We start from the raw sequence: 24,749 nt of genomic DNA on the forward strand, positions 1-24,749 counted from the left end.
TAGACTATCTGCGTCTCATATTGACGCTAAAGGGTGCCATGTGCGTCCCCTATAACTGTTCTGTCTCGCGGAGGAGCTAATTTGTGTGCATCTGTGTGAAACATGCATAGGAAAAAAAGAACGACAGAAAGAACGGCTCCCCTACAGCCCCGACTCGGCTCCCATCGTTCATGTTTATGAGCCGTTCAAAAGAATCGGTTCGTTCGCGAACGTCACAACTCTATGCCAGATCACGCATATGCTTCCCTGTTCAAATTATAGTGGTTTGTGAACGTAACCCCTTTAATAATAATAGCGTTTATCCTGTGTAGGTTGTTGATAGATGACACGTAACTATTTCATGACATTCTATTTAAATGTGTTTTTTATAGAGGAATGGCATCTAGCCTTACCCTAGAGATGGTTCCCCCTCCACCTCTGACTATAATCCTCCGAATGCACACACTAGAAGATTCGTCTGGACCGCGAGACCACACACACCTGTTCAACATTTTCACAGTGATACAAGGGGCCCTATCTTGCACCCAGCGCAATTGACTTTGTACACCGACGCATGTTTCATTAATATTTTGCACCCGCGCAAAGCGCACTTTTCCCTCCACAGAAGCACGTCGCTAAACTAGGGAATGAACTTGCGCTCCCTGGGCGGTCCGGCGCAAACAATCCCTGGTGCTATTTTACTGTTCCATAAAACAATTGCACCACTGGCCAGAAAAAAACCTAGTCTAAAGTCAGTGGCGCGTTGCGCATGTTATTCATATGCTATTTTAAGGGCGCATTGGCCATAATCAGTGTAGCATGTGCACAACGCACATACTTTGATTGTCTCATCTACACAGAAGCAGCAGTTTTCATTTTTGCAAATCATACATTATTACAAACGATAGATAGATAGATAGATAGATAGATAGATAGATAGATAGATAGACAATTTATTATAAAAGCATACATCTAGCTTACACATTTACCCAAATTATTATATGCTTGTTTAACCGAAGCTAATTTGGGTGTGTTTCTCCATCCCCAATGTCACTTCTCTGTCTTTTACGGCCGTGACGAGAGCGTTGCTCTCCACGGCTGTGAACCGCTCCTGGCGCGCGCCTGGCAAATCCGCCGTTACAATAGCAATCCGCCAAGGAAAAAGCACGTCTGCTCTTAAAGGGAATGTGAGATGACGCTCTGATTGGTTTATTTCACGTTACGCCTAAACCACACCTATGAATAATGAAGCTACTTCAGACCAACCCCTTTTAGATTTGCGCCGGGCGCAAGAGTCATTTATCCCGCCGGGAAAATAGCAACAGCGCCGAGACCCAAAAACAAATGGGCAGAGATGGGAAGTACAAATACTTTGTTACTGTACTCAAGTAGATTTGTCAGGTATTTTTTACTTTACTATTTATTTTTGTGCCGACTTTTTCCTTTTACTCCTTACATTTTTAACATGAATATTGGTACTTTCTACTCCTTAGATTTTACAAAATTGCCTCGTTACTTTAGTTTCAAATCATTTCAGTGGAGTTACCGCTATTATTTGTCGCGTCATCAATACCGAATTCAATCTAATTGGATGGGAATATACGTTGCACTTGACGCACCACTACAAGACGACTCGACAGATTCGGTGGCATTCATTCGCGGCAAAATCATTGCGGCTTGATGGCGGTAACGTTAGCACATAGTAGTATGGGCGGCGACTAGGGCTGCACGTTTTCAAGTTTTTCATTAACCGTTAACCGAGGCCCTTAGCGGTTAATACTCGGTTAACCATAGTGTGCGCGCCGCAACCCCGAGATAGGCGTAATTTGCGGGTGAGACATATCCCCACGACCCCACCACTATTTTCTAAGGTCGATATTGTATTGTCCCCACCACTTTTGAAACATCTCGCGGCAGGAATACCAATACAAATAAACAAAACATCTCCAGTTAACTAGCAGAGCATTCATTTCGTTCGTTCGTTTTTTTTTGTTTTTTTTTGGCGATCTAGCGCTGAAATGTTTTGTTTTTTAAATCAAGTGATCAAAGTGCTCGTTGCCGCTGCGATCGAGAAGGGTCTTGTAAAACGTGCGGAGGTATTATTAATTCGTGGCCACGAAACAATTCACCTGAATATTCACCCGTTCACACACACACACCAAAAAAAGGAATAAAAAGCTGTACGAGAATAGTCGGCCTTCACTGAAGAGCTATCTTCACAGGTAAGAAAAACAGTTTAATAATTATTATTAATTCGTGGCCACGAAATAATTCACCTGAATATTCACCAATTCACAAAAAATAGGTCTTTAGCATTCACTAATTAATAGTATCAAACTGTTTTTGGCCACGTTGTAATTCGTTAAATCAAAATGAGGGAGGGAATTTGTTCAACGTGTCCACGATTTATTAAAACGAGGGAACAAATAAGTCGTCGTAACAACTAATTATTTAGATCAGTGGACAGGGAGCATAAGAACAAACAGTGAGAGAGCCCCGGCCGCGCGCGCGCACTCTCACCGCCTTCAAACAACACTAGCGCTGTATTGCTCTCTCTCCCTCACGCATATCAACACAATAGTAAAAGGTCGGAAGACCGATTGTGTTTTATAGATTAGTAGTTTGTTCAGATAAAGTGTTTGATTAGCAAGTACATGTTTAGGAAATGCATAATACAAATTGTATGGGTTAATGTAACGGTAAACGGACTCTGCGGGTAAAACTGTTGTGATGAAATTGCGCATGCTCGAGGTAAAACTGCTGGGGTAAAGCTGTGGCTCTGCGGCTCTGCAGACAGATATTATTGTGCTGCCATCAGTGGCGCGGATACTATGTTTGTTTCTGGCTCGCGCACGCTCGCGCACAGCCTTCACTCTCGCACAGCCTTCACTCTCGGACGCGCGCTTTCTTTGCCCGCTTCATATTAGAAAACTGGTCTAGTGGTCTCTGGTGGTGCAAAAATGTATTACAACTAAATTCAGTGCACGCCATTGACGCCACTTAACCGAGCAAAATGTTTCACTCGGTTACGCAATTTTTAACGGTTAATCGGTTAATCGGTTAACCATGGACACCCCTAGCGGCGACATTACTGAGAATGAAGAAAACGGAGATCCCAGAGATTCGGCAGACAAGCAGCAAGACATTCCCAGTCATCCTCGGCCTTATCTGAGAGAGATGTTTGAGATAGTAGGCATCAAGTATGACTCCTGGTGAATGTGCTGCCAATTGTGCCAACCGAAACACCACGAACTGCTGGCTTTCAAGAATTCACCATCGAATTTGAAAAAAACACATAGAATTAAAATCATCTTTTTGTTGTTATCAAAAGCTATTTGTTGTTTGTTTCAGTAACTTTGTTAAGTTTACGTTAATGGTCAGTTACATTTGTTCTCCTGCTAGCAATGATGATGCCTTGGTTCGCTAGCATTTAGTTAAGTAACCCAAGTAACGTTAAGGTTAGCGAGCGTTCAGTTTATTTGAAAATATAATCTAATACAGCTGATACAATATCTGCATGTATAGTTTAATATTAAAAAACAATTCAGTAACTTGATTTAGTGTAACAGTGCTGTTGTAACGTTACTCAAGGCCGTTCTTTTTTTCGAGATCACCTACGTTAACGTTAATGTTACTTGGTCTTGTCTCAAATCCTATCTACTTTATTTTGGGCTAATGTTAATGTCTCAAACCTCTCAGACGTAAGTTAGAGGACTCATGTTTTTTATCTCAAGTTTTTTTTTTTATTATTATTATAATCAAGACCACTTTACGTGTTTTAAGGTTAAGGGATGTGGGGAGCACAAGCTAAGACCGTTAACAAATCTAGTGGTTGTTAGTTGTAACTCTAAAAGTATGGGGAACTTAATTAATTAATGTCTGTTTAGTAATTAATATTTGATCCTTTATTTTCTTTCCAGAAGCCATATTTGAGCACACACACATACATGTAGATTCCTTTAAATGTTAAGGGGAAGATTAAATAAGAGAAACTGGATCTGTGAATTCCCACAGAATCACAATTGAATTCATATCTTGCTACTCAGTCAGAATCGTATTAACCTGGAGTCAGTCTCTGTCACAATAATCATATATGTGATGGTTTAGGCCTATTAGCAGACATCCATTTAAAATGTAGGCAATGGCATATAAAGAGCCTTTTTTCCAAATCCACTTCAGTTTCTCAGATTGCACTCTAGTAACATTTGTGTGGTCCAGGTAGCTTTGCATAAAAAATGGTTGTCATTCGCAAGGCTACTTTTACTTTTATACTTTAAGTAAATTTCCAAGCCTGTACTTTGTTACTTTTACTTGAGTAAAGAAGTTAAATTAGTACTTCTACTTTTACCAAAGTATTTTTTAACAAGTATCTGTACTTCTACTTGAGTACGGGAAGTGAGTACTTTTGCCATCTCTGCAAATGGGGGACAATCGACTTCGTCAGCTGGTTCTTCTGGCGTGTGTTTTGTTTTAGGGGAGAAAAAACAAAGGAGAAACAAAGATTATGGGTGATCTTCTTTCTCAATATTCCACTTTCGTGTCTGCCAAGTTTCAGCTACAGAAGCACATATCATCCGGTTGGAGAAGCTTGCTCGCTTTCATTGGCTATCATGGGTGACACATCAGAGGCAGCCCTAACAAGAGAAGGAAATATTAAACATTTGATATGTATGATTTGGGATTGAGTGGGCTCTGACGCGATCAGGCAGTAAAATAACCGTAATGACACACAATTGAGGAGTTTTTGGACAAAAAATTATTTGCGACAAGAAGTGAATTGGGACACAACCTCGACCGCTTGGGGGTGCAAATCTAATTTTCAAGTGTGTGGCCAGCCTAATTTCAGAGGAACTAGACTACAGCAAACTCTGAACCAGACTATTTAAACGTTGAGCAAGGAATCAAACACACCGGATTCAACTCATCAGATCATCAGTAGAGACTCAAGACCTGAAATGTTTGTGCCAGATTAGAGACATTGTAGGGGAACCATTGATCTAGAGTTTCATGACTGAACTCAATATATATATATATTTTAACTGTGTGTATTTAAGTGTAAATGTGTATGTCAGTATATTTAATGTTACTGTGCTTCAGCCATTCAAAGCCGTTCTTTTAACCCTGTCAGTAAAGCTGTTTGACTCTGATGAGTCTGAGGTGAGTCTGTATCTCGTCCTGATCTCTCTTCGGTCTCGTCGTGAGCTCACAGTCTACAGCAGCTTTTGCATTCAGAGGGTGTTCCCCATCGAGGAACTCGCGATGCGTCGATGACGCTTTGGGAACGCCTCCTGCGTGATTGCGTCTGAAGCATCTATGTCAGCTAGTCCAATGGCGGGTGACGTCATGACCAGGAAAGGATAAAAGCACATCCGGTGCAACCGGCACTAGCTTCTGTTGCCTCAGCAAGCGATCTGTGTCAAACCTGTCTGTCATATTTACTGTTGTCTGTCGTACAAAGTTTATATTATGGCGAAACAAATCTTCAAGTCCTGTGTTCCTCTCTGCCCGCGTTATTTAACGGGTGGGGATACACACGAGCTTTGTGTGATTTGTTTGGGAGTGGAGCATGCGGTATCAGCTTTTGAGGGGGCTGATTGCCAGCATTGCGAGAAGCTGCCGCTTCGCACGCTCCGCTCCTGTCTGTCACTTTTCGAGGAACGTGGTGAGGCTCGCGAGCCTCAGGGTGCTGGACCCGCTTCTGCTGAGGCAGAGCGGAGAAGGCATTCCTGGGGATCGCAAGTGGATCTCTCAGCGGGGTTGGAGACGGATCCGAGGACCCTTTCTCCTCCCTTACCTGGGAGATCCATCGCTCAATCTCCGGTGTCGGAAGCCCGCCCTGCGGCTTCTTCCGCCCGGAGAGAGAGCCCAATGCTGCAGTACTCTTCCTCCGAGGAGGTGGATGTGCTCACTATTGAAGGTGACACAAACAGGGGGGAAGAGGAATCGCCATCTCTTTCCCTACCACATGAGGAGTTGATGGATGTGTTATCTAGATCTGTTGAAAAGTTACACATATCATGGCCACTAGAGAAACAGGGCGCTCGTCCCAAAAGTAAATTAGACGAGCCTTTCCTGCCGTCTAATATTTCACCTCCATCACGGAGCCTGCCTTTCTTTCCCGATCTGCACAGTGAGCTGTCTAGATCGTGGAACAAACCATACTCTTCACGTTTGTTCAGCCCTCAAGTTCACGTATATTTAAATATACAAAGGGTATGAACGAGTATGGTTATAGATCAATGCCCCGGGCTGAACAGACGCTTGCGAGCTATCTGTCGCCCGGTTCAACATCCTCTATGAAGGCTCCAGTTTTGCCCACTAAACCATTAAAAACAACTTCCACGTTATTGGGTAAAGCTTATACGGCAGCAGGTCAGGCTGGAGCGTGACTTCACACTATGGCACTGCTTCAGGCATATCAGGCTGACCTGCTGGGGGATTTAGATAGGAGTGAGGGAGTTAATAGTGACGATATTCGAGAACTTCGTCGCGCTACTGATTTGTCACTCAGAGCTACCAAAGAGACCGCCAGAGCAATTGGGCGGTCTATGGCGGCGCTGGTGGCTACTGAAAGGTATCTTTGGTTAAATCTTTCTGAGATCAAAGACAAAGATAGATCTTTTCTTTTGGATGCTCCGTTAAACCCCGATTGTCTGTTTGGTGAAGCAGTGAATGAAGTGGTTGAAAGATTTCAGGAGACTAAAAAACATTCGGAGGCATTCAAAAAATTTCTCCCTCGCAGATCTAATCCCCCTGGGGCTGCTGGGAGTGAGTAGCCCCAGCCAGCATGATCCTCATATCGTGCGCAACAAAAGGAGAGTGTCGCGTCCCGCACCCCCCCCACAGAAATCATGGGGGCCGGGGCGACAGTCTCAGCCGAAGCAATCTAAGCAGAAGGTCGATCCGAGGACTGTTCTTGCGAAGAAAGCTTCGGCTCAAAAGAGGTCCTGACGCCATTTGTGTCGGACCTATGAGAGCAGCCCCAATCGAGATGGAACGTTGTACGCCTCAGTACACAGGGTCCATTCCATCTCGGTACTCTCACGAGGTCGTTCTGCCAACCCCGCCACTCTTGGTGCTTTGGGGCGCAGCGGTCTCCAGCGGGTCTCTGGCGCAGTGTCACCTCGACGCTGCGTCAGGCTCGCACCCTCTGAGGGGGGTTCTAATTACACCAGAGGCCAGCCTTGAGAGGCTCATTCCCTTAGTAGAATTTCTGGCAGAATGGAAGAATCTGCCGAATATATCTCTATGGGTCCTGCAGTTAGTAGAAAAGGGTTACAGAATCCAATTTGGTTCTCGTCCACCATGCTACAACGGGGTGTTACTCACAGTAGTACAGCCCGAGCAGGCTCTGGTAATGGAGCAAGAAGTAGAAGCTCTGTTAGCGAAGGAGGCTATAGAGCAGGTGTACTCACCCGACAGAGAATCGGTTTTTACAGCCGTTATTTCATTGTTCCAAAACAGGATGGAGGGTTGCGGCCCATACTAGATCTTCGTCGTTTGAATCGTACAGTTCAGAAACTCAAGTTCAAAATGCTGACACTCAAACAGATCGTGACTCAAATCAGGTCCGAGGACTTGTTTGTCACGATAGATCTAAAAGACGCTTACTTCCATGTCTCCATCCTCCCTCAGCACAGGAAGTTCCTAAGGTTTTCTTTCGGGGGCAAAGAATACCAGTATCGGGTGCTTCCTTTCGGTCTAGCTCTATAACCCCGCACATTCACAAAGTGCATAGATGCAGCTCTGGCCCCGCTCAGGCTGCAGGGCATAAGCATTCTGAATTATATAGATGACTGGCTGATTTTAGCGGAATCAGAACAGTTGGCGGTTCGGCATCGAGATGTCGTCCTCGCCCATATGCAGAAATTGGGGTTGAGGCTCAATGCCAAGAAGAGTGTGCTATCTCCAGTACAGAGGACCGCTTTTCTTGGAGTGGTCTGGGATTCGGTCACGATGCGAGCCGAGGGGAAACCCACTTCATACATTCAAGATCACGCGGCGGTGTCTCCGCTCCTTGACTATATGGAGGGAGCACTGGTTCCTGTCCCAGGGTCCGGTACTGGGAGCTCTTTGCCATCGAGTTGCTATCTCGACAGATGCTTCCCTTACCGGCTGGGGAGCGGTAATGGAAGGCCGCTCAGCTCAGGGTCTATGGGAAAGTCATTATCTCTTGGCATATAAATTGCCTGGAGATGATGGCTGTCTTCAATGCGTTGAGGCACTTCCTCCCAGACCTAAGGGGCCATCATGTGCTTGTCCATTCAGACAATACATCGGTGGTCTCTTACATCAACCGTCAGGGGGGTCTGCGTTCGCGTCCACTATACAAACTGGCGCACCAGATCCTTCTGTGGTCTCTGGGGAAATTACGCTCTCTGAGGGCAGTATATATACCAGGGATTCAGAATATAGGAGCAGACACCCTGTCGAGGCAGGGGCTGAGGCCATGGGAATGGAGACTCCATCCCGAGGCGGTGGAGATCATTTGGGAGTTTTACGGCCAGGCAGAGGTGGATCTGTTTGCGTCTCAGCAAACGACGCACTGTCCACTTTGGTTTTCCCTTACACATCCAGCCCCCCATGGTGCAGACATGGCCAAGGCTACGTCTGTACGCTTTTCCCCCTGTTGCTCTGCTACCAGGAGTTCTGGAGAGAATCCGCCAGGATGGAGTAAGCCTACTGCTAGTAGCACCACGCTGGCCGAGTCGATTCTGGTCTCTCATCCGAGGTTGTGGAGACCATTCTTAGCTCCAGAGCTCCAGCTACAAGGAAACTTTATTTACTCAAATGGAATGTATTTACTTGGTGTCCCCAGCAGCAGTGTGACCCAGTCCACTGTTCTGTTGGGTCAGTACTTGTTTTTACAGGACCGCTTCTCATCAGGTCTATGTCCTTCCACCTTAACCCTCTGGGGTCTAAGGTGTTTTTGGGGTCCTTGAGATGTTCTGACATGCCCTGACATTTGTGCTTTTTTCAGTTGCTTATAAACATATTAATGGCAAAAAAAATGTACACACTATTTAGCACAAACAGGGCTACCATAATATGTGAGCAACAAGAATGTACATGTCTGCATTTTTGAGAGAATAATGTTTATGCATGGTTATTGAAAAAACTAAAAACTAAAGTTTCTGAAATAAGGCCATAAAACACATTCTAAATATGTGCCAATAAGACTTTTGTCTAATGGATGTCATCACCTAGTGTTTTTTCTTCAAAATTATGTGAAAATCACCCTGCCTTATCATTCACATAACACAATACAAAATTGGAAAGGCAATATGCGGAGTGGGCGTCAACAATCCAACACCATCATGCATATTTAGTGGTTCACACCTTAGGAGACAGTGGGGCCTGCATACTTAATTAGCCATTCATTCAGGTGAGTCACTGAGCCACAAGAATGCAAGAGCAACAGTTGGAAGCATCTCAATTCTTTTTTATTTTTCCACATATTGTGCTTGCAATTTGGCCTATAATATCCAAGGAAAACATGTCTAGTAATTGTGCAGTTAATTCTCATACTGTATTTTCAGTTTTGGAATATTTATCCTCTCCCCAAATTTGTCACTTATAAAACACAATAAAAATGATTTAAAGAAAAGGCTTATATTTACCTTTTAATAGTTTGTTTACATCTACCTTGTAAATAGATTTTTTTATTAAAAAGGTTACAATTACAACAACAATTCAAGTGTAATCTTTCTTTGTAAAAACTAAAGTATACATTTTATCATACATATTTCAAAGTTAAGGATTTGATTGATTATTTGATTATTTTTGACAAAACATACTATATTTAACATGAGCAAATATTGGCAAACAAAAGCTTATTTGAGGTGGCAGATATTTCACAGTAAAAATGTATAATCTATCCAAAACTAATCAACGAAATGTTGTCTTTCATATGTCTGTAACATAGGTCTTTCATTTTTATTATAAGAAATATAAATGTTAATTTGCAGTTTAATACGTTGCTTATACAAATACATTTTATTTCAACATATTTCAGTCGATTTTTACTCAGTATAGCAATACAGTTTGCTAAAACCGAAACATTCATTCACAAACAGAAACGCCCGACTGTAACGTTGTTTTTATGAAATATTAGGGCATATAAATGTTAATTTGCAGTTTAATACGTTGCTTATACAAATAGCCTACATTTTATTTCAACATATTTCTGTCAATTTTTACTCAACTCAGTATAGCAATACAGTTTGCTAAAACATCATCATTCATTCACACAGAGACGCAATTTAAATTGAAACTGTCTTTTTGCGAGCTGTGATAAACAGCGCGCATCTCTGCGGCTGCCGTATATTCATTCACAGAAACGCGATTAACTTGAGAAAGAAAAAAAAACTTACTACATATTCGGATCCTCTCTCCTGCAATACCCGCACTCTGAGGTAGATTTTCCATTATTATTATTCCTCACAGCGCTGCCAGATGGTGTAAACAGTAGGCTACAATGATATGATTAAACTTGTGTTTTCTCGAGCTGATATGGGGGCGTTGGGCGTTCACAGGATTGCCTCAGTAATTTGAATAGCACGCGCTCTCCGTGGGCGGAGTCACATTACATTTGAATGAGCTCTAATGAGCTCGACTGGAATCGCTCTCTTTTAATACAGATTTCACAAGATGAGAATATTTGTTTTTTATATAAATTACCTCATTTAAAAGAATAGAATTCAAGCTTCATGCCTGTATGTCTGTATGCCTGTTTGACTGAGTATTCGCTGAGTTACAGTTCATTTTCGGACGCGTTTCAGAATGGTCTTCACTGACAGAGAGAAGGCAGAACTCGCATCACGTTTATTTTTCTTTATTTGGCAAAAAGCACAACACTTTGTTTTTATTGGGAGTATACACAAAAATAATACACATTTAACAGAATCGATTGATGTATGAAACTTGCTTGTAATATCAAAGTCCACAGAGCAAAATTAATTTCTTTTGAACTGAACTGAAAAAAAGCGAGCTGGTATCGCCGGCGATACCGTCGACCCCAGGGGGTTAAAGGTTTACGTGGCGGCTATTGCGGCTTTCCACGCCCCGGTGGGGGTTACATCCCTGGGTAGAGACCCACTCATTACTCATTTTCTTCGTGGCACGTTGACGTTGAGACCTGCAACACGCACTAGGGTGCTGGCCTGGGACCTTGCAATAGTATTAGAAGGCCTTTCTAGGGCTCCATTTGAACCCCTAGACTCAGTCTCAGAGAAGTTTCTCACATTTAAGACTAAATTTCTTCTTGCTATTTCACCTTCAGGCCCTCTCGGTTTCTCCCACCTGCCTTGAATTTGCACCTGGGATGGTCAAAGCTTTTCTCTTCCCTAAGCAGGGATACGTCCCTAAGGTACCGACCAATATTCCGAGGCCTATTATGCTACAGGCTTTCTGTCCTCTTCCATTTACATCTTTGGACCAGGAAAAGTTGAACTTTTTGTGTCCAGTGCAAGCATTGGATACTTATGTTCATCGGACTTCTTCCTGGAGGAAGTCCGACCAATTATTTGTCTGTTTCGGATCACCTAGGTTAGGTCTTCCTGCTTCAAAGCAGACTATGAGCAAATGGATAGTTGAGGCTATCTCTCTTGCCTATGAGTCATCTGACCTTCCGTGTCCTTTGGAGGTTAGAGCTCATTCTACTAGGAGTATGGCGACCTCTAAAGCCTTGTTATCTGGGGCCTCTTTTCAAGACGTCTGTGATGCGGCAGGCTGATCCTCACCGCTCACATTCATCAGATTTTATAGCCAAGATCTGGACGCTACTCCAGGGTCTCAGGTTCTTAATGCTTGATGTATTAGTTCTGTTCAGGCTGACACTCAGGTTCTTGAAATTATGGCGATTTGGGTATTCTCGTTCCCAAAGCGTCATCGACGCATCGCGAGTTCCTCGATGGGGAACGTCTCGGTTACGACTGTAACCTTAGTTCCCCGAGAAGGGAACGAGACGATACGTCGATGACGCTTTGGGAAACGCCTCCTGCATGATTGCGTCTGAAGCATCTATGTCAACTAGTCCAATGGCAGGCGTGAGCGTCACAGGCAGGTGACATCATGACCAGGAAGGGATAAAAGCTAGTTTCAAAGCTAGTGCCGGTTGCACTGGATGTGCTTTTATTCTTTCCTGGTCATGACGTCACCTGCCTGTGACGCTCACGCCCGCCATTGGACTAGTTGACATAGATGCTTCAGACTAGAGATGCGCGGTTGGCGGTTGCAGCCGCGGACTCCGCGGATAAACCGCGGATTGGGCGGATGACGTGACGAAAAATAATATTTTAATTAAATTCGGGCGGGTGGCGGGCGGTTGAACCAATCAAATGAAAAATATATGTATAAACAAATCAACGGATGGCGGGCGGGTGCGGTTTTGAAAATTGGTCAAAAACGTTGGTGCGGCTGGATGGCGGACGGATGATGATTTTTGTGATGCGGTTGCGGTAGCCCATCCGCGCATCTCTACTTCAGATGCAATCACGCAGGAGGTGTTCCCAAAGCATCATCGACACATCGTCTCGTTCCCTTCTCGGGGAACTAAGGTTACACTCGTAACCGAGACGTTTTATATGATCAGCACATGCTTCACTCTGCATGTGTTTATAGCTCTATGAACTGAACATGACATGATCAAGAGCTCTTCTTCATCAACCAACAAACATGACTTTCAGCATCATCTTCCTCTTGACTCTGGCAGCGTTTAGTTCAGGTTTGAATAATGATTTATGATTGTATTTCCCACCATCAGTGGAGTCCAGACTGAAGATACAGGAGATTATTACTGTCAGAGTTTACACTACATCAACAGTAAATATGTGTTCACACAGTGATAAAAAGTTGTACAAAAATCTGTTTATGAAGAGAATGAGTCAGTGTTTCAATATGATCATCATGTTTTAGGTGTAATATATGATCCCTGTCAATCAAACTGAACAGACTGCATTCAGTCACTTCTGCTGTCTGGACGTGATGCTTTCCATTTGAGACACAGGACCTTTTATAAATTAATTATGTATTAATTTTGATTTTCATAACATTTTCATATATATTTACACCATTGCCTATAAATGTAATGATTATGTAACAATTAGTGTCAGAACAACTGATTCTTGATCTTGATCTTTTTTAGGATATTTTTATATAATAAACTTTTTAATCCCCTATGAATATAATGATCAGTTTGTCTGCGCTGCTTCACTAAAGCAGAAGTGAAAGTGTTCCAGTCCAGATCATGTAACCAATCAGAGAGTGAGACTGAAACCCCATTTGCATTGTCAGGGTGGAGTGATTGTGATCCTCTCAGAATAGAGCAGCTCTGTCTCCAGAGACCATGTTCAAACCCCAAGAGCTTTATTTGACATTTACTGCTACATCAACCTTCTGAAAAGCACCTGCATCTTCATCTGTTAGTTGAATGATGTTGTCAGACACAAAGTGAACTTGTTGAGAAGCTTTATTGAATGTTGCAGCAAAACAGCAGATTGAAAGATCACACACACACACACACACACACACACACACACACACACACACACACACACACACACACACACACACACACACACACACACACACACACACACACACACACACACACACTCTCTTTCAGTATTGAGTTGTAAATCACTCCAGCTGCAGCACTAGACTCATGTGAATCCTGCCTGACACAGGACACTCAGATACGGCTCATCTTCAGGAGAGAAACATCAGCACTCAGAGCTCTTGTGGAACGAGACCTCATGAGGAGCTCCATCATGTGTTACTCTGCAGACGTACAGCTCTCCCGCTTCCCAGCGTGCTTTGCTGAGGGTCAGGACGCTACTGCGGCTGTAGCGGCCGTCCTGCTGGCTCTCTGCGCTGGTCAGAACCCCCTCGGTGACCTCTGACCCGTCCAGTGTCCAGCTCACCAGCGCCCCCTGTGGAGAGTAAGAGCTGAGCAGGCAGAGCAGTGCGGCTGAGTCTCCAGAGATCTGCAGAGAAGAGGGCGGCAGCAGAGACACTGAGGGCTTCACTGTGGGACCAGCTGCAGGAGACAAACACAACACATTCACACACACACAACACACTTTGTTTAAAGCTTTCATACATATTGCATTATAAAAGTATTTTTAATGCATTAATTATGCACTGCTATATACATTAAAATGCATGTATGATCTAATCAATAAGTGTAACAGCAGTTATAACACATATTATCTATTATCAGGCCGATCTGACTGCTTTAATTCCAGCAATTATTCACTCTGAACATTAATATCTTACATTTTGAGATATTCACCTGAACTGAAAATGTAACTCAATTTCAAACAGAGTTAAAACACAAATGAATCACACAGAATGAACAAAACACTGAATTATAAGCACAACATGAGCAAAAGAGATTCAGTATCATTGACTGAACTACAGAAAGCAGCAACATTTACATTCTGATGTCAAATCTCTTTTTTCCATGTATGATTTCTACAATAAAAGATGAACTAAATATGAACTCAGTGTAGAAATAAATGAAGGAAAACAAACCTGTAATAAACTGAATAAACTCATAGTGAGACACAGTGTGGAAATATGTTTAGAATTCCTTTTTTGTTGAAAGTAATAATGTTATTCTTATAATAATATCATTGTTTTAGATAAAATAATTATACAACAATATCAGTAACACTTTATTTAAAGCCTTTATACATATTGCATTATAAAAAGTATTTTTAATGCATTAATTATATATTATATATGTTTTACACATTATAATGCATGTATGATCTCATCAATAATTGTAACCAAGGTTTTAACACATTATAATATTATCTATTCATTGTTACACCTCCAAAAAATTATAATACACTAAAACTCATGACAAACAACCAATTCTAGATGTAACAAGGAATTTGTAAATATTATAAGACATTTTAACTTTGGTTACAGTTATTTATGAAAACATATATGACATTATAACATACGCTATTGATACCTTTATAATGCATTATACATAAAGGCTTCAATTAAAGTTTCACCACAATATCTAATAATCATTATTAATAATAAATGTTGTTCTTGTTTCCACTGTAAAACACTTTCTGAAATCTAAATTGTATTTTTTTATTAGGTGATTAAATAGACAGACTTACCGATCACCAGTTTAGTTCCTCCACCGAATGTGTACCACAGTGATACAATCTAATGAAACGCTCGTACAAAAACCTCTATTCCACTCGAGTGAACACACACTCCAGCAGAGAGAGAGAAACAACACTTCAACACACTGATATTAGAAGATCCTCAGCTCTTCTCAACACTCACTCATTCAGATTTGACTAAATGCTTTCTGATATAACACTGTTTAAAGAAATATATTTGATGAGCTGTGACCTCTGAGGTGACCTTTGACCTCTTTGATCATGGATGATGTTGTGGAGTTTCTCATAATGATGCTTCTGTTCTTCATATGCAGATCAATCATCATGATTCACAGAAAAACCTGCAGCTTCACATAAATGAATCAATAATTCTGAACATTTCAGATGCACATTGTTTAATATATAATGACCTGATTATGAGTCCTGATGAACTTCATGCATGTGGAAAATGTGGGAAAAATAGACATCATGAAAATATTTCCCAGAGAGCAACATGTCAACATTGATTCAACTTTATTACTCTAAATATAGTAAAACTGATTTATTTAGTTCTTGATTTGTCATTGTTAACATGCTTGTAAAGGTGTAGCACAGAACTGAACTCAGAGAAACTGCTGCGTATGACATATGTTTAAAATGATCTACATTCATGATTCTCCAGACAAAACCTAGTGTCTTATCAGCCTGACAAACATAAACAAAAATATTTCACAATGAATAAATATGTGCAATTAATAACTAAATGGTTCAATAACATTATTCTGAAAGTAAAATCTTCTAGAGTTTATGAGTTTGTTATCAGCACAAGCTGTTGTAAATCCTGCCCACTTCTTTGCATTGTCAGCACATGCTTCAGTGCTCTGAGAGTGTTTATAGTGCTGTGAGTTTAACACTTCATGACTGAGAGCAGAACACAATCTTCATCATCACACAAGACTAAACTACAGCAATGAACACAATCAACATCTTCATCTGGACTCTCTGTCTGTGTATTGAAGGTAAATGTTTCAAGAAAATATTAAATTGAATATTATAATATCATCAACAGTGAATGTTACACAGTCATGCTGCTTTTCTAACTCTCACTATTTCTATTAGGTTTCAGTGGACAGGTGACTGTGACTCAGACTCCTTCTGTAAAAACGGTTCAGACTGGTGAATCAGTCTCTATAAGCTGCAAAACAAACACAGCAGTGCGTGATAACTGTCCAGGTTCATATACTTGTATGGCCTGGTACTTACAGAAACCTGGAGAAGCTCCTAAACTCCTCATATATTGTGCAACATACCTTATTACTGGAACTCCATCTAGATTCAGTGGCAGTGGATCCAGAACTGATTTTACTCTGACCATCAGTGGAGTCCAGACTGAAGATACAGGAGATTATTACTGTCAGAGTTATCACAGTGGTGGAGTGTTCACACAGTGATAAAGAGTCGTACAAAAACCTCTGTCAGTCAGACGTCACAGTGACTGCACTGATACAGCTGAGAGAAACTGCAGCTGCTGATGGAGGATCACAAACTACACAATATCAAACCTTTCACAGACTTTATTCAATATTATATGAATTAATTATTATGATGTAAGTAAACATGGAACATACAGTCTAATATCCCTTACTAAACTGGACTAAAATGTGTAGAAAATGTGGTAACACTTCAGAATACTGTTTCTTACTTCATAACTAATAAGGAATTACTGAAGAACTAATGGGTAATTCTTCATTTACTACTTCTTCACTACTGTTAACTACTAAGGAAGATGTGTTAATCTGTATGTAATATAATTTTATGATTGTGTTAAGTGTCAAGTGTTAAGTTAGTTAATCAATAACTAATTAATTCTGTCATATCTCCTGAATAACTACTATTAATTATCTACTAATTAAGGTTCAAGAAAAATAACCAAGAAGTAACTAATGAACAGTCATAAAAACTACATTGAGTTGTGCCCTTCCTTATTTACTAATGTTATTACAGTTTTTCTCGATTGCTTAAATACATTTCTTGAAACTCTGCCTCATATTCTCAAAACTGTGAACACAAATCCACAACGTCTCACCCAGTTCCCAAACATCATATTTTCAGGTCAAAATGAAGCTCTACAATCTACAACATTTTGAGGATGTTTTGAGGATGTTGTTGAGATAACAGATTATATAATGTTCTCAGTAAAACATTGGCACAATGTTCCATAATAACAGAGGAGGAACATTATCAGATCAACGTTCGTAAAATGTTTTGAGGATATCACTGAGGCCTGAGATGATGAGAGTTTTTTATAAAACGTTCTTGTAATGTGACGTGTTAACAAAACTAGAACATTTTAAATGTAACATTTAGCAATCAAACTACACAATTATTGTTAAATTGAGCTTGCTGGTCAGACAGCAGGCCAACAGGGTTCACGATGGAACATATGGAGCGTTTAAGTCCTCCTAGGAAGTTTGTATTCATGAGGTTTTACAATTTTTTTAATGTTTTAAATTAATGAAGCCACTGTAAACTTTATCATCACATATTATATTGTTATTTTATAATGCTATCATATTTTGTGCAGGCATTAGCTTACTTCATTGTCACTGCTGAATACCTAAGTATAGTGGTATTCCTCAATGTTTCTCACTGACACACCCCTAACTCTTCAAGATTGGGCTTAAAGAAAATCCTGAGCTTCCTACTCATATTCTCATCATTGTGTTGGCGTTCATGTGCGTTCAACTTGTAAATACGATCTTTATGACATGACTTGAATGCACCAATAGCTCTAGCTTAATTAGGGACAATCCATACAAACACTCTTTGCTAAAATACATTACAGACTGTCACAGTGAGAAGTTATTCATCCTGTATCAACGCTAAAGGCCTAACCACTGCAGTCAACACCTTGGAGTATCCATGCTGTTAAATAAAAGTCTGTAAGGCAAGGCAAGGCAAGGCAAGTTTATTTATATAGCACATTTCATACACAATGGCAATTCAAAGTGCTTTACATAGAAGAAATTAAAATAATAAAAAGAAATAAGAATAATTAAAACAGTTTAGAAAAATAAAAAATAATAAAACACAGTACAGTACAGTGGGACGAACAGTGGCACAGTGCTCATTCAGTAAATGCATAGTTAAACAGAAGTGTTTTGAGTCTGGATGTGAATGTGACTGTAGGAGCACATCTGATCTCTTCTGGAAGCTGGTTCCAGCTGCGGCTGGCATAATAGCTAAAAGCAGACTCACCATGCTTAGAGTGAACCCTTGATATTTCTAGCTGATATGATCCTAATGATCTGAGTGATCTGTTGGGTTTATATTCAGTGAGCATATCTGCAATGTATTGAGGTCCTAGGCCATTGAATGATTTATATACCAGTAATAATACTTTAAAATCAATCCTAAATCTAACTGGGAGCCAGTGTAAAGACTTGAGGACTGGTGTGATATGTTCATATTTTCTGGTTCTGCTCAGAATCCTGGTGGCAGCGTTCTGTATGAGCTGCAACTGTCTTATGGTCTTTTTGGGAAGGCCAGTGAGGAGTCCATTACAATAATCCTGTAATCCTGATGGTGATGAAAGCATACACAAGTTTCTCTAAGTCTTGTCTGGAAACAAAGCATCTAATTCTTGCAATATTTTTTAGATGATAGTATATAGTTATTGCTTTGACATGACTACTGAAACTAAGGTCTGACTCTAGTGTCACACCAAGATTCCTGACTTGATGTTTAGTTGTTTGACCCCTAGAGTGAAGGTATGCGTTCACCTTGAGAACTTCATCTTTGTTTCCAAACGCAATGACTTCAGTTTTGTCTTTGTTTAACTGAAGAAAGTTTTGACACATCCAACTGTTGACTTCATCAATGCATTGGCACAGGGAGTCAATGGGGCTATAATCGTTAGGCGATAGGGCTAAGTAGAGCTGTGTGTCGTCTGCATAGCTGTGGTAAGAGATTTGGTTCTTTCTCATTATTTGGCTCATTGGCAGCATATACAGGTTGAACAGGAGTGGCGCAAGAATTGAGCCTTGAGGGACTCCGCATGTCATGGATGTCCACTCAGACTTATGATCTCCTATACTCACATAATAACCTCTCCCATCTAAGTATGACCTGAACCATTTTAGGACTATCCCAGAAAGCCCCACCCAGTTTTCCAGCCTGTCAAGAAGTATGTTATGATCGACAGTGTCAAATGCAGCACTGAGGTCGAGTAGTACCAGCACTGATAATTTGCCTGAATCAGTATTTAAGCGAATATCGTTTATTATCTTTATGAGCGCTGTCTCTGTGCTGTGGTGCGGTCGGAAACCAGATTGAAAATGGTCAAAGTATCCATTCGAGCATAAGAATTTGTTCAGCTGATTGAAGACAACTTTTTCAATGATCTTGCCTATGAAAGGAAGATTTGAGATCGGTCTATAGTTGCTTAATATGGTCTTATCCAGATTGCTCTTTTTCAGGAGGGGCTTGACAACTGCAGTTTTCAGGGAAAATCTGCTTCTAAACTGTTTAACACACTTTTGAAAAATGATGTGGGAAGTGTGTCAAGAGCGCAGGTTGATGTTTTAAGGTGCTGTATGGTTTCTTCCAAAATTTTGCCATCAATTTCTTTGAAGTCAGACATAGTAACTACTTTCTCAGGTGGTTTGATCTGTCTGACCCCAGTGCAACTCAAGGATGTGCTGATCACCTTTCTGATATTATTGATTTTCTCAGAGAAGAAAGAAGCAAACTCACTGCACTTGCTGTCTGAGAGCATTTCACTGGGAATCTGGCTTGGGGGGTTTGTCAGTCTCTCTACAGTAGCAAAAAGAGTGCGTGTGTTGTTTAAATTACTGTTTATAATATTTGAGAAGAAAGTCTGTCTAGCTTTGCCTGGTTCCATATTGAAAGCATGAAGGCTGTCTTTGTAGATGTTATAATGGACTACAAGTTTTGCCTTCCGCCACATGCGCTCTGCTTTTCTGCATTGTGTCACAAGGTGACAAAGTTGAAGCGGAACTAAGTCCCGCTGAAGTTGTGTTCCACCCGGGACTGTGCCACTGTAACACCGGGCCGGTTTCAGCTGCATCTGTCACCATAGCAACAGCGGTTAATGACAGATCAACATCAGGTGCGGGGGATTACGCTGGGATCTGTGATGGGGCTGTGTAGGCAAATGAAGCACATAAAAAGGAAAGTGAAGAGACAGTTGGGTGGGTCGCCCCCAAGAGAAGTCGCTCTCTGGTGGTGTTGCTGATGTGCGGAGACAGGAGGGAGGGCAGAGGAGATGTGAGGTGCGCAGCACGTGAGCGGCCGCGGCCGCTGATGCGGAGGGAGGCTGCGAGAGAGAGAGAAAGAGAGAGACAGAGAAAACTTCGGCTGGATTGTGGGCGGAAGCCTTGGTTGCACCGTGAGTCTGTTGAATTGCAGTTTTATTGTGGAAATGAGCACGAGTGGAACCTTGCAGTGTGTGGTGGATATGCGAGTGTGGGAATTGTTTCTGCTGTTCACTCGCAGTCACAGCTGTTCATTAACCTCTTCTCTGCCTGAATCCGCGGTATTGGTGAAACACCACTTTAACCTCCTCTCTGCCTGAACCTGCTGCATTGGTGAGATACCATTAACCTCTTCTCTGCCTGAATCTGCTGCATTGGTGAAATACCATTAACCTCTTCTCTGCCTGAACCTGCTGCATTGGTGAAATGCCATTAACCTCTTCCCTGTCTGAAAGTGCTGAGATACGCGAAGAGAATGTTGAAGAAGAGAACGGTGAAGCTGTGAATTATGTTCATTCCTCTCTCTGTCTGAAGGTGCTGAGACACGCGAAGAGAACGCTGAAGAAGAGAACGCGGAAGCTGTGAATTATGTTCATTCCTCTCTCTGCCTGAAGGTGCTGAGATACACGAAGAGAACACTGAAGAAGAGAACGCGGAAGCTGTGAATTATGTTCATTCCTCTCTCTGTCTGAAGGTGCTGAGATACGCGAAGAGCTCGCTGAAGAAGAGAATGCGGAAGCTGTGAATTATGTTCATTCCTCTCTCTGCCTGAAGGTGCTGAGATGCGCGAAGAGAACACTGAAGAAGAGAACGCGGAAGCTGTGAATTATGTTCATTCCTCTCTCTGTCTGAAGGTGCTGAGATACGCGAAGAGAACGCTGAAGAAGAGAACGCGGAAGCTGTGAATTATGTTCATTCCTCTCTCTGTCTGAAGGTGCTGAGACACGCGAAGAGAACGCTGAAGAAGAGAACGGTGAAGCTGTGAATTATGTTCATTCCTCTCTCTGTCTGAAGGTGCTGAGATACGCGAATGGAACGCTGAAGAAGAGAACGGTGAAGCTGTGAATTATGTTCATTCCTCTCTCTGTCTGAAGGTGCTGAGACACGCGAAGAGAACGCTGAAGAAGAGAACGCGGAAGCTGTGAATTGTTCATTCCTCTCTCTGTCTGAAGGTGCTGAGATACGCGAAGAGCTTGCTGAAGAAGAGAACGCGGAAGCTGTGAATTATGTTCATTCCTCTCTCTGTTTGAAGGTGCTGAGACACGCGACGAGAACGTTGAAGAAGAGAACGCGGAAGCTGTGAATTATGTTCATTCCTCTCTCTGTCTGAAGGTGCTGAGATACACGAAGAGAACGCTGAAGAAGAGAACGCGGAAGCTGTGAATTATGTTCATTCCTCTCTCTGTCTGAAGGTGCTGAGATACACGAAGAGAACGCTGAAGAAGAGAACGGTGAAGCTGTGAATTATGTTCATTCCTCTCTCTGTCTGAAGGTGCTGAGATACACGAAGAGAACGCTGAAGAAGAGAACGTGGAAGCTGTGAATTATGTTCATTCCTCTCTCTGTCTGAAGGTGCTGAGATACACGAAGAGAACGCTGAAGAAGAGAACGGTGAAGCTGTGAATTATGTTCATTCCTCTCTCTGTCTGAAGGTGCGAAGATACACGAAGAGAACGCTGAAGAAGAGAACGGTGAAGCTGTGAATTATGTTCATTCCTCTCTCTGTCTGAAGGTGCTGAGACACGCGAAGAGAACGCTGAAGAAGAGAACGCTGAAGAAGAGAACGCGGAAGCTGTGAATTATGTTCATTCCTCTCTCTGTCTGAAGGTGCTGAGACACGCGAAGAGAACGCTGAAGAAGAGAACGCGGAAGCTGTGAATTATGTTCATTCCTCTCTCTGTCTGAAGGTGCTGAGATACGCGAAGAGCTCGCTGAAGAAGAGAACGCGGAAGCTGTGAATTATGTTCATTCCTCTCTCTGTCTGAAGGTGCTGAGATACGCGAAGAGCTCGCTGAAGAAGAGAACGCGGAAGCTGTGAATTATGTTCATTCCTCTCTCTGTCTGAAGGTGCTGAGATACACGAAGAGAACGCTGAAGAGGAGAACGCGGAAGCTGTGAATTATGTTCATTCCTCTCTCTGTCTGAAGGTGCTGAGATACACGAAGAGAACGCTGAAGAAGAGAACGTGGAAGCTGTGAATTATGTTCATTCCTCTCTCTGTCTGAAGGTGCTGAGATACGCGAAGAGAACGCTGAAGAAGAGAACGCGGAAGCTGTGAATTATGTTCATTCCTCTCTCTGTCTGAAGGTGTTGAGATACGCGAAGAGAACGCTGAAGAAGAGAACGCGGAAGCTGTGAATTATGTTCATTCCTCTCTCTGTCTGAAGGTGTTGAGATACGCGAAGAGAACGCTGAAGAAGAGAACGCGGAAGCTGTTAATTATGTTCATTCCTCTCTCTGTCCGAAGGTGCTGAGATACGCGAAGAGAACGCTGAAGAAGAGAACGCGGAAGCTCTGAATTATGTTCATTCCTCTCTCTGTCTGAAGGTGCTGAGATACGCGAAGAGAACGCTGAAGAAGAGAACGCGGAAGCTGTTAATTATGTTCATTCCTCTCTCTGTCAGAAGGTGTTGAGATACGCGAAGAGAACGCTGAAGAAGAGAACGCGGAAGCTCTGAATTATGTTCATTCCTCTCTCTGTCTGAAGGTGCTGAGATACGCGAAGAGAACGCTGAAGAAGAGAACGCGGAAGCTGTTAATTATGTTCATTCCTCTCTCTGTCCGAAGGTGCTGAGATACGCGAAGAGAACGCTGAAGAAGAGAACGCGGAAGCTGTGAATTATGTTCATTCCTCTCTCTGTCTGAAGGTGCTGAGAAACGTGAAGAGAACGCTGAAGAAGAGAACGGTGAAGCTGTGAATTCTGTTAATTCCTCTCTCTGTCTGAAGGTGTTGAGATACGCGAAGAGCTCGCTGAAGAAGAGAATGCGGAAGCTGTGAATTATGTTCATTCCTCTCTCTGTCTGAAGGTGCTGAGATACGCGAAGAGAACGCTGAAGAAGAGAACGCGGAAGCTGTGAATTATATTCATTCCTCTCTCTGTCTGAAGGTGCTGAGATACGCGAAGAGAACGCTGAAGAAGAGAACGCTGAAGAAGAGAACGCGGAAGTTCTGAATTATGTTCATTCCTCTCTCTGTCTGAAGGTGCTGAGATACACGAAGAGAACGCTGAAGAAGAGAACGCGGAAGCTGTGAATTATGTTCATTCATCTCTCTGCCCGAGTCTAGTGAAGAGCCTGCTAATGCTGTGAGTTACACGTATCCTCCACTCTCTGTCTGAGGCTAGTGAAGAGCCTGCTAATGCTGTGAGTTACACGTATCCTCCACTCTCTGCCTGAGGCTAGTGAAGAGCCTGCTAATGCTGGAAGAGCCTGTTAATGCTGGAAGAGCTTGCTAATGCTGGAAGGGCCTGCTAATGCTGTGAGTTATACGTTTCCTCCACTCTCCGAGTCCAGTGAAGAACCTGCTAGTGCTGTGAGATATACGTATCCTCCACTCTCTGTCTGAGTCCAGTGAAGAACCTGCTCCCCAAAAGAAGAGAATGCTGAAGAGACTTAAGATTGGTTTTATTATATAATAAAGAGCATATTTATTTTGAATTCTGTGTCCGCCTTTCCCTTCGTGTCCACGGTCGGCCCCTCAGGGGCGGCACGCAAGTGAGGGGTGGGCGGCCCGCTGGCAATTGTCTTTTCATATTTTGCACTGCTGTTGAGTTTCTTCAAGGTGCTTTTTGTCTTCCACTCTTCTTCCTGACTTTAACAGGAGCAATATCATCAATTACACTTTTAACTTTTGAGTTAAAAGAATCAAGGAGAAAATCAACAGAGTCTACAGATATGCTTGGTGTTAAGGATATAGCCTTCATAAATAGTACACTAGTGTTCTCATTTAAGCATCTCTTCTTGACAGACACAGATCTAGCTTCAGTGGCAGGAGAGATCAATATATCAAAGAAAATACAGAAATGATCAGACAGTGCTACATCCTTAATAACAATCGGTGAAATGTTTAGACCCTTACTGATAAGTAAATCTAGAGTGTGTCCACGATTGTGTGTGGGTCCATGTACATGTTGAGTCAACACTTTTGATTTATTTTGCCATATTGTTCTCTGCACTATCTATGTGGATGTTAAAATCTCCAGCAATGGCAAAACAATCAAACTCTGAGGTAATTGTTGATAACAGTTCTGTAAAGTCCTCAGCAAAGGCTGGAGAGTGTTTTGGAGGCCTGTAAATAATGATAAGTAAAATGCGTGGAACACCTTTCAACACAATACCCAGATATTCGAAAGACAAGTAATTCCCA

At 42.1% G+C, this 24,749-nt stretch overlaps 1 gene segment (V, D, J or C); it reads right to left on the reverse strand.

Annotated features, from left to right (window-relative positions):
• Window positions 1-13,700: 13,700 nt before the first annotated feature.
• On the reverse strand, window positions 13,701-15,454 carry LOC309489996 (immunoglobulin lambda constant 7-like). The segment is given in 2 exons: window positions 15,361-15,454; window positions 13,701-14,017 (listed from the first exon to the last, which is right to left on the reverse strand).
• Between the last annotated feature and the right edge of the window lie 9,295 nt (window positions 15,455-24,749).

This window comes from Leuciscus leuciscus (genome assembly GCF_965113295.1).
Source record: "Leuciscus leuciscus genome assembly, chromosome: 25".
In the NCBI taxonomy this organism is placed as follows: domain Eukaryota; kingdom Metazoa; phylum Chordata; class Actinopteri; order Cypriniformes; family Leuciscidae; genus Leuciscus; species Leuciscus leuciscus.